General features: G+C 39.5%; 1 long non-coding RNA gene across 1 annotated transcript; it reads left to right on the forward strand.

The window, feature by feature from the left end:
* Positions 1–7,604: 7,604 nt before the first annotated feature.
* On the forward strand, positions 7,605–8,368 carry LOC140837862 (uncharacterized). Its single transcript, XR_012119489.1, has 2 exons — positions 7,605–7,866; positions 8,144–8,368. It is a non-coding gene; the product is annotated as an uncharacterized lncRNA (long non-coding RNA).
* Positions 8,369–14,927: the final 6,559 nt, after the last annotated feature.

The following is a 14,927-nucleotide window of genomic DNA, read 5'->3' on the forward strand; positions in this document are numbered from 1 at the left end:
ATTTACTCGTTATCTACGATATATGCGTACTGAGTCTTTAAGCTCACTAGACTTGATTGTTGTAGGTACTGATGAGCATGGGGCCGAGGGCGTGGACCAGTGAGCCAGGTTGGGTCGGCAGTAGTGGCACCCGAGGACCTCTTTTACAGCACTTACCGCTTTATGCAAACATTTTTATCAGTTGTTGGATATTCTTAAAATGTTATTTTTGCAAACAAATATATTTCCTTCCGCTGCCAATTTTGAATATCAAACTTTGTTTATCGGATTAGTTATGAATGAGGCATTTTTATTATTTAAAAAGAAAATTTTTAATTTTTCGCAAATTTTCAAGTACAAATTTTCGGGCCTTTTACAGTTGGTATCAGAGCCTATGTTCTTGTAAAGGATTACACTACTACTGACCACGAGAAGCTCACGAAGTCACGTCTTCGGTCTGTAAGTTTTTACATTTCAGCATTTTATTTAAAGCATGTATTATTCAACAGCATGTCTTCATGAAATATGTATTGCGTCCAGATTTTCATTGTTCAGCATTTGGATTTAAATAAATTATGGAATTATGCATGTTAGTTACGTATGGGTTATGTATGGAACAATATGCCCCTTAGACGCCAAGTTGGACGTCCGAGAGGTGGCGAGGAGCGCCGTCATGAAGATGGTGAGGATCGTAGGCGGGAGGAAGACTTACCTCCACCCCCTCCGCCTGATATGAATGCCCAGATGGTGGCTGGGATGAAAAGGTTCTTCGCACAGTTTGCGGGGAACAATGCCGTTGCCGCTGCCGCAGCCAGGCTGACAGGGCCTGAGGCTGTCTATGAGAGGTTATGAAGATGTGTCCGAAGGAGTTTTCTGGGACGTCTGACCCCATGATTGCCGAGGGATGGATCAAATCCCTCGAGGTTATCTTCGAGTTCTTGGAACTTGGAGATGCAGATAGAGTCCGATGATCCACCTACTTATTCAGTGGAGATGCCCTCTTATGGTGGGAAGGAGCGTCAGTAGCCTTGAACTTGGCTACGCTGACATGGACGTGTTTCACGGAGGTCTTCTACTCCAAATATTTTTCCGAGCAAGTGCGCACTAGGTTGACCACCGAGTTCATGAGCTTGAGACAGGGTGATATGACGGTTACGGAGTTCATCCGTAAGTTCGAGAGGGGCTATCATTTTGTGCCTCTGATCGCGAACGATGCTCAAGCCAAGATGATGCATTTCCTGGTGGGTCTACGGCCGATCTTGCACTGTGATGTTAGGGTGTCTGACCCTACTACTTATGAGGTCGCAGTCTCCAAAGCTCTAGCCGCATAACAGGATCTGCGGGATATGGAGAGGGATCGCTAGGGCAAGCGCCCTGTCCAGGATCCCAAGGCTACTCCTAGGCATGTACTAGGATTGATCAGGACCATGTTAGTTCATTAGTTCATCCCCCATGCTTGCTGGAAATCGAAATGACAGCAACCTCCCCATAGTGCAGAATTTGAGTTCGAAAATTTTGTTTTGCTTATCTAAGGATAGTTCGAACCTTGGTTGGCTCTTGGGCCTGTAACCCTGGTTTGAACCCTTCCCTAGCATGTCTAAAACGTGACCAAGTCGTCCTTTTGAGGCTTGGTCCATGGTTGCATCGGTTTTTAAATCAAAACACAAGAACAGCCCCTTTCCCCCTTCGGTCTTCTCATTTTACAGCAAGTGTAACTTTCGATTTTGTGGAATGGTGTGGATCTTGTTTGGCCTATGGCCCTTAGCCACGGTTCATACCATGCCTCTGGATGTCTAAATTGTGCCATGGTCAATCAAATGGCCATTGGAACGATGCGAGACAACAAATGAAGCAAAACACCACACGCCTGCAAGGGTGCTCTCGGGTGGGACTTTCGGTTGATTTCTGGTGTGATGCGAATTGTGGCTGGCCTAGGGCCCTTAGCCATGGTTCAAATCATTCCTTAGGATTTTGGTAAGAGGTTTTGGTCAGTGGTTCAAGCCCCAATGGCCATTAGCCTCGCAAACGACGCAAGGAAACCAAAGCACAGCTGCTGTATTTTGTGGTCAGCAACTTGCTGCTTCGGTTAAGTGGCTCGTTCGAGTTCTTGGTTGGCTTTTAGCCTATGGCCTTGGACTGGACAGTGCCTCATCGAGTTAGGAAGGTCATGTTTTTGGCCGTTTGTGATTCGGATCATTTTTTAGGGCGTATGAGAAATTACGGTGCGATGTGCCAAATTGACTCTCGAAAGAGCGTTTCATGTTTTGGCCTCCATTCACCAAAATTTCGACCCTTATCATTTTAGGAGCATAATTTCATCATTTTAAGTGTATTTTAATCATGACTAAATGATGGTTCGGTGTTGGTTCGGGTTGGCACGGAGTCATGATTAAATACGAAATCGTTTGGCGTAATTGTCTCGTTTTTTTATTCAATTACAAAGTTTGGTCAAGAAAACCATTTGAATGTTTTTCATGATAAATTTAGATCGCAGCGAGCCTGGAAACGATCCAATCCATGTGGTAAAATAATACAGGATATTTCATTATGCCATTTAATTATATTATGTGCATAAAAATGTAAAATATTCATTTTTGAGATTTATGCGATATTTCTTGTGGCCATTTCACTATCATGGGAGCATTGTATTATCCGGTCGCCAGTTACCGGTCAGTTCAGTTATGTACCACCCAGTATACTGTGGCATTAGTCTGATCAGAAGTTCATTACTTCACCCGGTCGCCAGTTACCGGTCAGTTCAGTTCAGTGCAGGCGTAGACCATAATCTCAACAGAAAATTTACGACATGCTATTTATTACAGGGCTCCAAGGAGCAAACATTTTCACTGTGATTTTCAGTTCAGTTATGCACGTATTATAATTAATCATGTCACGATATTTTTACGTTATGCCTCATGACATGATATTTTCTCCCATGCAACTTTATTATAATATTTACTCGTTATTTAGGATATATGCATGCTAAGTCTTTAGGCTCACTAGACTTGATTTTTGTAGGTACTGATGATGTCGGGGCCGATGGCGGGGACCAGTGAGCTAGCTTGGTTCGGCAGTAGTGGAACCCGAGGACCTCATTTACAGCACTTGCCATTTTTTTTATGCTCAAACATTTTATCAGTTGTTGGATAACTTTATTTGTTACTTTGTGAGCAATAATTTCTTCCGCTGCTATTTTTAAATATTGAACTTGATTCATCCACTTATTTTGTGAATGAGGCAGCTTAATTATTTTAAAAAGAAAATTTTTAATTATTCCGCAAATTTTTAAACATGAATTTTCGGGCCATTATAGCTGGTATAAGAGCAATGGTTCTGTAAAGGGTTGTACTGCTAGTGACCACGAGAAGCTCATGAAGTCACGTCTTCGGTATGTTAGTTTTACATTTAAGCATTTTATTTAAAGCATGAATTATTTGATAGCATGTTTTCATGAAATGTTTTACGTACAGATTTATTTTATTGTTCAGTATTTAAATTTAAATAAATTATGGAATTATGCATGTTGGTTACGTATGGGTTATGTATGGAACAGTATGCCCCCTAGACGCATTCTCGAGCGCACTATAAATGACGAGCCTCGCCAAAAGGACAGGGAGGAGCAGAGGCAGAAGAGAGACTTACCACCTCCACCTCCACCGGACATGAATGCCCAGATGCTAGCTGGGATGACTCAGTTCTTCTCACAGTTTGCGGGGAACCACCCTGTGGCGACCAGGCTGACAGGGCCCGAGGATGTCTATGAGAGATTCATGAAGATGCGTCCTAAGGAGTTTTAAGGGACGACGAATCCCATGATTGACGAGGGCTGGATCAAGTCCCTCGAGGTTATCTTCGAGTTCATGGAGCTTGGAGATGCAGACAGAGTCCGATGTGCCACCTACTTATTCGGAGGAGATGCCCGCTTATGGTGGGAAGGAGCGTCAGTAGCCCTGAACTTGGCTACGCTGAGCTGGACACGCTTCATGGAGGTATTCTACTCCAAATATTTTACTGTGGAAGTGTGCACCAGGTTGACCACTGAGTTCATGAGCCTGAGATAGGGAGATCTGACTGTTACGGAGTTCATCCGTAAGTTTGAGAGGGGTTGTCATTTTGTGCCCCTGATCGCGAATGATGCTAAAGCCAAGTTGATGCAATTCCTGGTGGGTCTACGGTCGATCTTGCGCCGCAGATTTTCTTTTCACTTCCTTTGCTACCTCACGGTTTGGCTGATTTTGGTTGTCTCAGGTGTTGGCTCGATCCTAGGCTCCCAAGGCTGCATCTAGACATGTACTAGACATGTTAAGACCACGTTTGTCCATTGGTTCCAGCCCCATGCAAGCCGAAATCCAGAAATGACAGCAACTTCCGCTTAAGTGTCATATGGTGTTCGATTTTTTTGAGTTTGCTGTCCAAAGAGGAGGTTTCTGATCTTGGCTGCCCTAGGGGCCTATAGCCATGGTTAGAACACCTCCTCGACATGTCTAAGACGTGACCAAGTCACCCATTTGAGGCTTGGTCCATGATAGAATCGTTTTTTTTTTTTAAATCAAAACACAAGAACAGCCCCTCGGTCCCTTCCCCTTACTGCATGGGATGTTTCGGTTTTGTGGAGTGGTGTGGATCTTGGTTGGCCTCTGGCCCTTAGCCATGGTTCATACCATACCAATCTATGTCTAGATCGTGCCATGGTCAATCAAATGGCCACTGGAACGGTCCATAACAGCAAGAACGATTGCAACGTCCCACACGCAGAATTTGTGCTCGGGTGGAACGTGTGGTTCGTTTCTGGAGTGGTTCGAATTATGGCTGGCCTAGGGCCCTTAGCCACGGTTTAAATCATTCCTTAGGACGTTGGTAAGAGGCTATGGTCGGTGGTTGGAGCCCCAATTGCCATTAGCCTCGCCAACGACGCAAGGAAACCAAAGCGTTGGCTTTTAACATATGGCCTTGGACTGGACAGTACCTCATAAAGTTTGGAAGGCCATGTTTTTGGCCGTTCGTGATTCGGTTAAGTTTAGAGGTCATACGAGAATTTATGGTGCAATGTGCCAAAATGACTCTCGAAAAAGAGTTTCATGTTTTTGGCCTCCATTCACCAAAATTCGAGCACTATAATTTTTGGAGCATTATTTCATCATTTTAGGTGTTTTTTTATCATGACTAAATGGTTTTTCGGTGTTGGTTCGGGTTGGCATGGAGTCATGATTAAATACGAAGTCCTTGGGCGTAATTGTCTCGTTTTTTTTGGAGTTCAATTACAAAGTGTGGTCAAATAAATCATTTGTATATTTTTCTCGTAAAATTAGTACAAGACATTTAATTACTTTATCTAATTATATTGTGTGCATAAAAATTTAAAATACTCTGTATAATCCGTAAATTGGACTGCGTATAAGTCATGCATAATTGTAGTATTTAAAATTAAAATGATTTTATCGTATGAGTATTTAAATTCTTTTCTTTAAATTTATTTATTTTACGCAGTAGTTTAATTGTTATCTTTTCAGTTAAATAAGTGAGGCCGGACCAGAGATGGAGTATTGAGATAAGTTAATAAAGAATTATTTAAGAAGTGGTAATTTAGCATGTTCGTAATTATAATTTAAAAAGTTGACATGCATGCAAGTTATTAAACTTCTTTGGTATTTTATTTAATTGTTTTAAAACATTAAATGCATGTTTATTTCATTAATTTATGTTTAATTATTTTTATGTATTTTAGGCATATTTCATGCATGATAGGATTTGTTTCATGAAATTTTAAAAGTTCGTGCATTAAGATTTTTAAGTTGCATTCGATCGATTAACGAAGACCAGAGAATTTTCAGAAAAATTATTTTATTACACGATTTATTTTTATAAATTAAGTTAAAGCATCTTTAAGTGTATTTTCAAAAAATAGGAATTTTTGGCTATTTTTACCCGCAGGATCTTTAAATTTTACGGTACGCAAATTTTATCTAATCGGAGGAATTTTTAAGGGTTCGGCTATTATTTTCAAAATCTTTCCAACTCTAATTATTTTCGGGAGTGCGTTTGTATTTAGTGGGCCCACTTTTAAACCTATTAAACTTAAAAATTATTTTTAAACAATTGATTAGCATTGAAGGCCCATTTAATTAAATCCTAAACACTATATTTAACACCAAAGTATCTCCCTAAGCTCCCCACTAAACCTAATTAAGTTTTCAGTAGCCGCCCACCTCCTCCCCTCACATTTCTTCTCGTGTATTGCTGCTGTTGATTGTCGGTGATACCATTTTCCTTCACTTCAAGCACGAAGCTTCATCCTGGTTGTGATTCCTCGATCGTTTTCCTTAAGCAACCATCAGGCACGCTGTGTACTTTCTTTGCTGCATCATTCACGTCATATATAAGTCTTTTTGGGTGTTTCGTGTGTTAAATTTCGATCCATGAAAAGTTTTCAGTTTATGGTTCGGTTGACTTGAATTATGCTTAAATCCTTGCACCTCACACGTTTTATTTCATTGTTTTGCAAGGGCTGCGTTTTTCTGAAATTTTGTTGCAAGGGGGATGCGGTTTTTTTTGTTTATGGGCTGCTAGTGGTGTTAAGATGCTGTCATGGGGTTTAGAATGTTGTTGGACGCCTACAGCTGAAGGGACGAGAGGAAGGTTCATCGGGGGTGACACGTTCTTTGGTTCTTCAGCGTGCAGGGTTCAACCAGCACTGCAGGACCTCGCCGAGGCTTAGACCAGACCCTGGTGGGTCTGAGACAAGGCTTGGAAGGGCTTGGCTCGTGCTGGAACCACCCCAAGCGTTGTGGATCGAGAAGGTAGAGGATTGGCTTCGGTTTAACCATTTTGGGAGAATAGCAATTTGTAGGGTGCTGCAACTTGCTTGGGATGATTTGTGTGGGTTCAGTAGGTGTAGGGACGTCTTAAGATGGTTTGAAAGGGCTGAGTCGGGTCTGGATCACTCAAGCGTAGGCTATAGCGCATGAAGGGACGAGTTGGACAATGGTGTGTACTGAAGGTAGATGCTGGATTTTTCAGCAGCGGGGCGGGAGTGGTCCGAAGGTTTAAGAGCTTGGTTTTGGGGGTTTTTAGGGCCTTTTAGATGTTTTAAGGTGTGATAAAAAGTTGGGAAAGTTTTGGTTATGTTTCGAGTCGATTCAGATTAAAACCGGGACCTCGGTCCAAGTTTTAAAAGAATCGGTTAAGTTCTGATTTTGGCTCGGGTTTACATCTAGGAATACTTGTAAATATGTTTTAGGATATTTTAAGGAGTTTGGTAAGGTTCGGGTCAATTTTAGAAGTCCATGGTTGAAACGATAGTTTTCGGGTTTCTAGGGGCAAAATGGTCATTTTGCACCCGGGGTGAGAATTTGGTCATGGCAGCGTCCTGATCACAAATCAAGATATTTTTAAATGTTCATGCATCACGTTTACGATTTTTACGCTATTATAATAATTATGGTGCATGTTTGGTTTAAAGGAATTAAGAGAGAAAAAGTGAGAAAGTGGAGCACTCCGTCTCCGTCGCGCCGCGTCGATATTTCGTTTGTTTTCTGTCAAAACAAACCAAGGCATGTTTATATCTTCTTTCACTCTTCAATCTAGCCATATGAGTATTTTTAAATATCGCAAGTACATGATTTAATGCAAGAAGATCGAAATTGTTCATATTTAATTATGTTGGTTAATTATATTACGTGCAAACATTCATTTTGAGATTTATGCGATATTGCTTGTGGCCATCTCACTATCATGGGAGCATTATTTCACCTGGTCGCCAGTTACCGGTCAGTTCAGTTATGTACCACCCAGTATACTGTGGCATTAGTCTGATCAGACATTCATTACTTCACCCGGTCGCCAGTTACCGGTCATGGGAGCATTGTATTATCCGGTCGCCAGTTACCGGTCAATTCAGTTTAGTGCAGGGACCACTTGCGTAGACCATAATCTCAACAGAAAATTATTACATGCTATTTCAGTACAGGGCTCCAAGGAGCAAATATTTTCACTATGATTTTCAGTTCAGTTATGCACGTATTATAATTGTTCATGACAAGTTATTTTCACATTATGCCTCATGACATGATATTTTTATCCCATGAAAATTTTACTATATTATTTACTCGTTATTTACGATATATGCATGCTAAGTCTTTAGGCTCACTAGACTTGATTGTTGTAGGTACTGATGATGTCGGGGCCGAGGGTGGGGACCAGTGAGCTAGCTTGGGTCGGCAGTAGTGGCACCCGAGGACCTCATTTACTGCACTTGCCATTTTTTTTATGCTCAAACATTTTATCAGTTGTTGGATACTTTAACTTGTTATTTTGGCGAGTAATAATTTCTTCCGCTGCTATTTTGAACATTTAAACTTGATTTATCAGTTGATTTTGTGAATGAGGCAAATTTTGATTATTTTAAAGAGAAAATTTTAAATTTTTCCGCAAATTTTCAAACATGAATTTTCGGGACATTATAGCTGGTATCAGAGCAATGGTTCTGTAAAGGGTTGTACTACTACTGACCACGAGAAGCTCATGAAGTCACGTCTTCAGTCTGTAAGTTTTACATTTGTGCATTTATTCAAAGCACGAATTATTTGACAGCATGTTTTCATGAATTATTTTTCGTCCAGATTTATTTTATTGTTCAGTATTTAAATTTAAAAAAAATTGGAATTATGCATGTTGTTTATGTATGGGTTATGTATGGAACAGTATGCCCCCTAGACGCATTCTCGAGCGCGCTAGAAATGAGGAGCCTCGCCAAGAGGACAGGGAGGAGCAGAGACAGGAGAGAGACTTACCACCTCCACCAACGCCTCCACCTGACATGAATGCCCAGATGCTAGCTGGGATGACTCAGTTCTTCGCACAGTTTGCGGGGAACCACGCTGTGGCGACCAGGTCGACAGGACCCGAGGCTGTCTATGAGAGATTCATGAAGATGCGTCCTAAGGAGTTTTCGGGGACGACGGACCCCATGGTGGTCGAGGCCTGGATCAAGCCCCTCGAGGTTATCTTCGAGTTCATGGAGCTTGGAGATGCAAACAGAGTCCGATGTGCCACATATTTATTTGGAGGAGATGCCCACTTATGGTGGGAAGGAGCATCGGTAGCCCTGATGAAACGTCTGCTATTCGTTTTCTTAAAACGTGCTAGAATTTTTTTTAAAACCTCACTTAGCATCGGCCAAACCATAAAATATTTTTGACATCATTTTAAAATAAACATCCAACTTCCATTTAAAAATCCAAAGGAAAATATTTTAAATCATAAAATCGTCAAACATTTTACCAACCTAAAAACATTATTTGAAAAGTATAGCCCATACTATAATCTCTCAAAAATCTCTCATAACATAAATAAAATGCGTAAAAATATCTTTAACATTACTTAAAATCATAAATAATGACTAGTGCGTAAAACTAGCGCCGGTCCTCGGGTTATGTGCACCTTCAGTCCAGTCAAGTCAACCATCAAGACCTCCATAAACATATTCATAATCACCTGCATCAATCACACCTAGTGAGTCTAAAGACTCAACACGTCATATTCTTGATATCGAGTAATACGTAATACAGTTAACATATAACAGTGAAAAATACTTGTACTTAAAATATCGTTTTCATGAAAATGCATAAACATAAACATTTTCGTAAAAAATTTCATGATGCATAAAACTTTTAAATAAAAACATTTTCACATAAACATAAACATATCCATATTCGTATCCATATTCATATCCACATATTCATATTCATATCATCCTCAACATATTCGTATCATCATCAACATATACGTATCATCCTCAACAAATTCATATAATCATTAACATATACGTATTCTTTTTTCCTTTCGTTGAATTCAGATCGTTAATTGTGACTTTCGTGTTCATCTACGTCTACGTGTTGGGCGATGGATCCATCTACATGTAACCACAGTACTGGGTGGCGAGGACACCAGCACCACTCTTACCGGTCAACTGGGCATTGGCCTTACGTATTAACATATCATCGTATACATCTACATGTCCGTATCCAAGGAAACACGATCGTCGGGCTCCCACTGGGACCATAACCCTCACGAAATTTCCAACATATCATTGTATTAGTCACAATTACTTCACTTCCTTCAACATTTCATATTCTCATCACTTTAAAAAAATTTAAACATGCATATAACGTTTTTCTTTTAAACCAAGCATGCAACATTTCTTTTAAATGTCCATAATTAAACAATAAAATCCATAAACGTTTTAAAAATAACATTTTAACATATACATATCCATGAACATTTAAAATAACATTTGAACATATAAAAATTCATAAACATTCCAAATAATCATATTAGCATATAAAACAGCATTCAGGACTCTGCCATGACGTTTACTAATTTCTAGGTGTAAAATGACCGTTTTACCCCTAGACGTAAAATTTCACGTTTTTGACATTTTCTTAATTCCAATAACTCTAACATGTCCCAAATAATAATTTAAGCCTACAATTTTTTTTTCATATTTTCATTTAGCTTAAATCGAAGACTTTTAAATTAATCTTTAAATAAGACGTATTATGCGTTTTAAACCCGAATTAAACTAAACATTAATATAAAATTCTCAAATTAAAAACTTAGACTTATAATAATTATTTAAGCTTAAACCTAAGTTTTCATAATTTTATGAAGCTTAAAAGTAGGCGTTTCAATTAACTCGTTAATTAACGTTCCGTGCGGCGATTAAAGTTACAACCGAGCTGCAGAAACCATTAGGACCTGACCCTAAGCTCCAAAACCAAAGTTACAACCGAGCTGCAGAAACAGCCCTCTTATGAGGCCAATTTCTGTGCAGCTTTCGAGTTTCTGGTTCCAGCGCTCTAAGCTCCAAAACCAAAGTTACAACCCATCTAGGGACCCTCCTGAACCATTAGGACCTGACCCTAAGCTCCAAAACCAAAGTTACAACCGAGCTGCAGAAACAGCCCTCTTATGAGGCCAATTTCTGTGCAGCTTTCGAGTTTCTGGTTCCAGCGCTCTACCCGACCATCCAGCCCATAAACTGTTGCAAACGTAATTCCGGAGTTTGACAAAAGATTGACCAACTGATTCTAGCAACTGAATTGGACTAACTGTTTGACGAAACTAAACACGTCATCAGTCAACTGATCGCTTCAACTAAAGTCTATTTCATCGTCAGCTGATCTTTACCAGCTGATCTCTCAGCTGTACACGTCATCAGTTGAAAGCGACAACCGACAAATAGTACAGCTATCTGCAACTGGTAGTGGCTCGCCGCATTTCAGAAATGGACAGTGTACTACTGTCAGGATATATCGACGTGGCAATCAACGGTTAGAATATTCAAATATCTTTAATGTTACCGTTGAGAGGGAAGCTTATAAATAGTCGAAGGCAGCAGCTGAAGAGAGATCGCATTCTCAGTTATCTTACTTTCTGTTACGCTGCAAAAATATCCGCTTACATTCAGAAATCAAGCTCACGCTTATCAGTTTTATCAGTAGTATTCTAGACTACGCTCTTGAGCTTTCATAGCACTTTGTAATCGATTGATAGATTTTCTAAGTTGTGCTATGATCAGTTACGATCTGTAAAAGTGTTGTATACTAAGAGTTTCAGTATTGACAAAGTGATAAGTCCAAACTGAAGTGGGTCAGTACACTGATTTGTATTTGATCAAAGTCTTTTAGTGAAAATCCTATATGCGTGATAGAAGGGGTGACGTAGGAGTTATTCAAGTCTCCAAACATCCAGAAACAAATTGTGTTGTTATTACTTTCAGTTATTATTTTCAGTTAGATACTCTATCTTTCAGTCAGTTAGTTTTCCGCAACTGTTGATTCAGTTTAACTGATTGTTATTGACCGACGGGATATTTTAGATTCAGTTGTAATACAACTGAAATCAGTTTGTCGAAGAATTATTTTAATCGAGCAGTGTTTATTCAACCCCCACCCCTTCTAAACACTCTTCACCCGATTCACCGATCCTTTCAAGTGGTATCAGAGCGAGTCATATCCTTTCAAAGAATATCTATACTCAAATTGCTCACTATGTCTTCATTCAACAAGATTCCTATGTTCTCCAGAGAAGATTTCGATGATTGGAAGATCAGGATGCAGGCTCATCTAGCTGCACAGGATGATGACATGTGGTACGTTATAACTGACGGACCCATGAAGATCTTGAAAGCTAACACAGCAATTGCAATCACAGATGGGGCACCTCACCGTATTGAAAAGCCCAGAGATGATTGGACTACTGAAGACAAGAGAAAAACCAATTTGGATAATGTAGCAAAAGACATACTGTACAAAACACTGGACAAAGTGATGTTCACTAAAATCAAGATGTGCAAAATAGCCAAAGAGATTTGGGAGAAATTAATCCAGCTTTGCGAAGGCAATGAACAAACCAAAGAAAACAAGCTATCTGTTGCTGTACAAAAGTTCGATAACATCAGAATGAAAATTGGAGAAACAATGCATGAATATGATGAAAGAACCAGCTGCATCATCAACGAACTGAATGCACTTGGAAAAGTGTATACCAATAAAGAAGTAGCATTGAAGGTTATCAGAGGTCTGCCCAAAGAATGGGATGTGAAAACCATGGCTATGAGGGAGTCTAAAGATCTGAACAAAGTTGAACTCCATGACTTGTTTGCTGACTTAAAAGCATATGAATTTGAACTGCAAACTCGAGAAGGAGAACCATCTACCCCAGCAGCAACTACTGCCTTAGCTGCTGTAAGATCAGAACCAACTGGTTCAGTTGAGAAAGCTGCAGATCAATTAAGCAATGACGTCATGTCATTGTTCATCAGGAAATTCGGGAGATTCATGAGGAAGAATCAAGGGAATTTTCAGAAGCAGTACCAAAGAAACAATTCCACAGAAGATTCCGATGCATGCTACAACTGTGGCAAACCTGGTCATTTTATTTTTGACTGTCCCAAGCCTAAAAAGGATAGTCAAGTTTCAACTGATAGAAAGAAGAAAGTGTATGAGCATAAGAGGAGATCTAAGGACCATAAGAAGCCTTACAGAAAGAAGCATGAAGTACTCCTAACTGAGGATAGCAAAGCCAAATGGGCAGAGACTGACAGCGAAGAGTCAGAACCAGAAACCTCTTGCAGCTCTAGTGAAGATGAGGAAGAAGTAAAGTGCCTGATGGCTGATGACACAGAAGTTCAATCAAACAGCCAACAGGTATTTGACTTTAACTCAACTGATTTTACAAGAGAGGAACTTATTACGACTCTTTATGACATGGTTAATGAATATCAAAAGCTTGCCTTATCATTTGAAAAGGCCAGAGTAGAGCAAACTGATCCTATTGACAATAAGACAACAACTGATATATCAGTTGAGATGTTGAGTCTAAAAAGGGAGATTGCCGAACTCAATACTGAAAGGAGCAAGGATCAATTAATGATTCAAAAGTTAATGCTTGAAAATTCAAAGCAAACTGAGCTCATTCAGGCTTGAAATAAATCATCCGTTGCATTGACTGATATACAGAACTCTCATAAATCATTTACTGATAAAACTGACTTAGGGTTCAGTAACCAGGATGAAATACCTTCCAAAGATATTCATCCAAAACTGAATATGGACAAAGGAAAATATATTCACTTTGTCAAATCAGTTATGGTACAAGAACAAGCTGAGCCAAGTAAACTGATTGAACAGCCGACTCATAATATGAGCAAGGGCAAAAGATGTGGTATTGGTTATAGCTCAAGAGTTGTGACTGACTCACGAAGTCAGCCACCAAAATTTTTCAGCAAAAACTATTCAAGTGGCTATTCAAACTACTATAACAGCAAGCCAGTTCAGAAAAGATACTGGCTGAACAATCAGTCGAAAAAGGGCAAATCACATGTTGTATCTTCTGCATACCATACACCACACACACACAGGCCGGGAAAGACAATTTGGAATACAGCAACTGGACGGTCAGTTAGACTGATCCAAGTTTGGATTCCTAAAGGACTAATCAACTTTGGACCCAAATAGAAAAGGGTACCACAATCTTATCTTGTGTTTGATTGCAGGTAATAGGTACAAGCATTGGATCTATATGGTATTTGGACAGTGGATGTTCACGCCACATGACTGGAGATTCAATTTATTATCTCAACTGACTAAGTACACTGGACCAAACATCAGTTTTGGAGATAACTCTAAAGGTAAAACTGTGGTTAAGGGTAAGCTTATCCATGGTAACTTCACCATTAATGATGTTTTATTAGTTGAGAATCTCAAGTATAATCTGATTAGTATCAGTCAGTTATGCGATAATGGATTCTCAGTACAGTTTGAAAAACATTCTTGTTCAGTCAAAAACTCAACTGAAGATATCATCCTAACTGGCAAAAGGTGTGGAAACACTTACAAAGTCAGTTGGAATGATCAACCTTATGCACCAGTATGTTTTATTGCCTCAAAATCTTCTAAAAATTGGTTGTGGCATAAGAGATTGAACCACCTAAATTTCAAATCTATTGCATATTTGAGTAACCACGATCTTGTTACTGGATTGCCCAAAATGGATTTCATCAAAGACAAAATTTGCTCAGCATGTTAGTTTGGTAAACAAATCAAATCCTCTTTTAAGAACAAGGGTCGTAAATCTTATTCCCGATGCTTAGAACTGTTACATATGGATCTATTTGGTCCTATACCAGTCATGAGCTTAGGGCGAATGAAATACATCTTTGTGGTTGTAGACGATTTTTCAATATTCACTTGGGTTATAATTCTCAAGTCCAAAGACCAAACCGCTGCTCAACTGATTAAGCTTTTCAAAAGATTATTAAATGAAAAATCAGTTGGAATTGATAGAATCAGGTCCGATCGAGGAACTGAATTTATCAATCAAATTCTTTCAAATTATTTAGAGAATACCGGAATCAAGCATGAGCTCTCAGCAGCCAGAACTCCTCA

Source organism: Primulina eburnea, chromosome 8 (assembly GCF_022965805.1).
Source record: "Primulina eburnea isolate SZY01 chromosome 8, ASM2296580v1, whole genome shotgun sequence".
Lineage (NCBI taxonomy): Eukaryota > Viridiplantae > Streptophyta > Magnoliopsida > Lamiales > Gesneriaceae > Primulina > Primulina eburnea.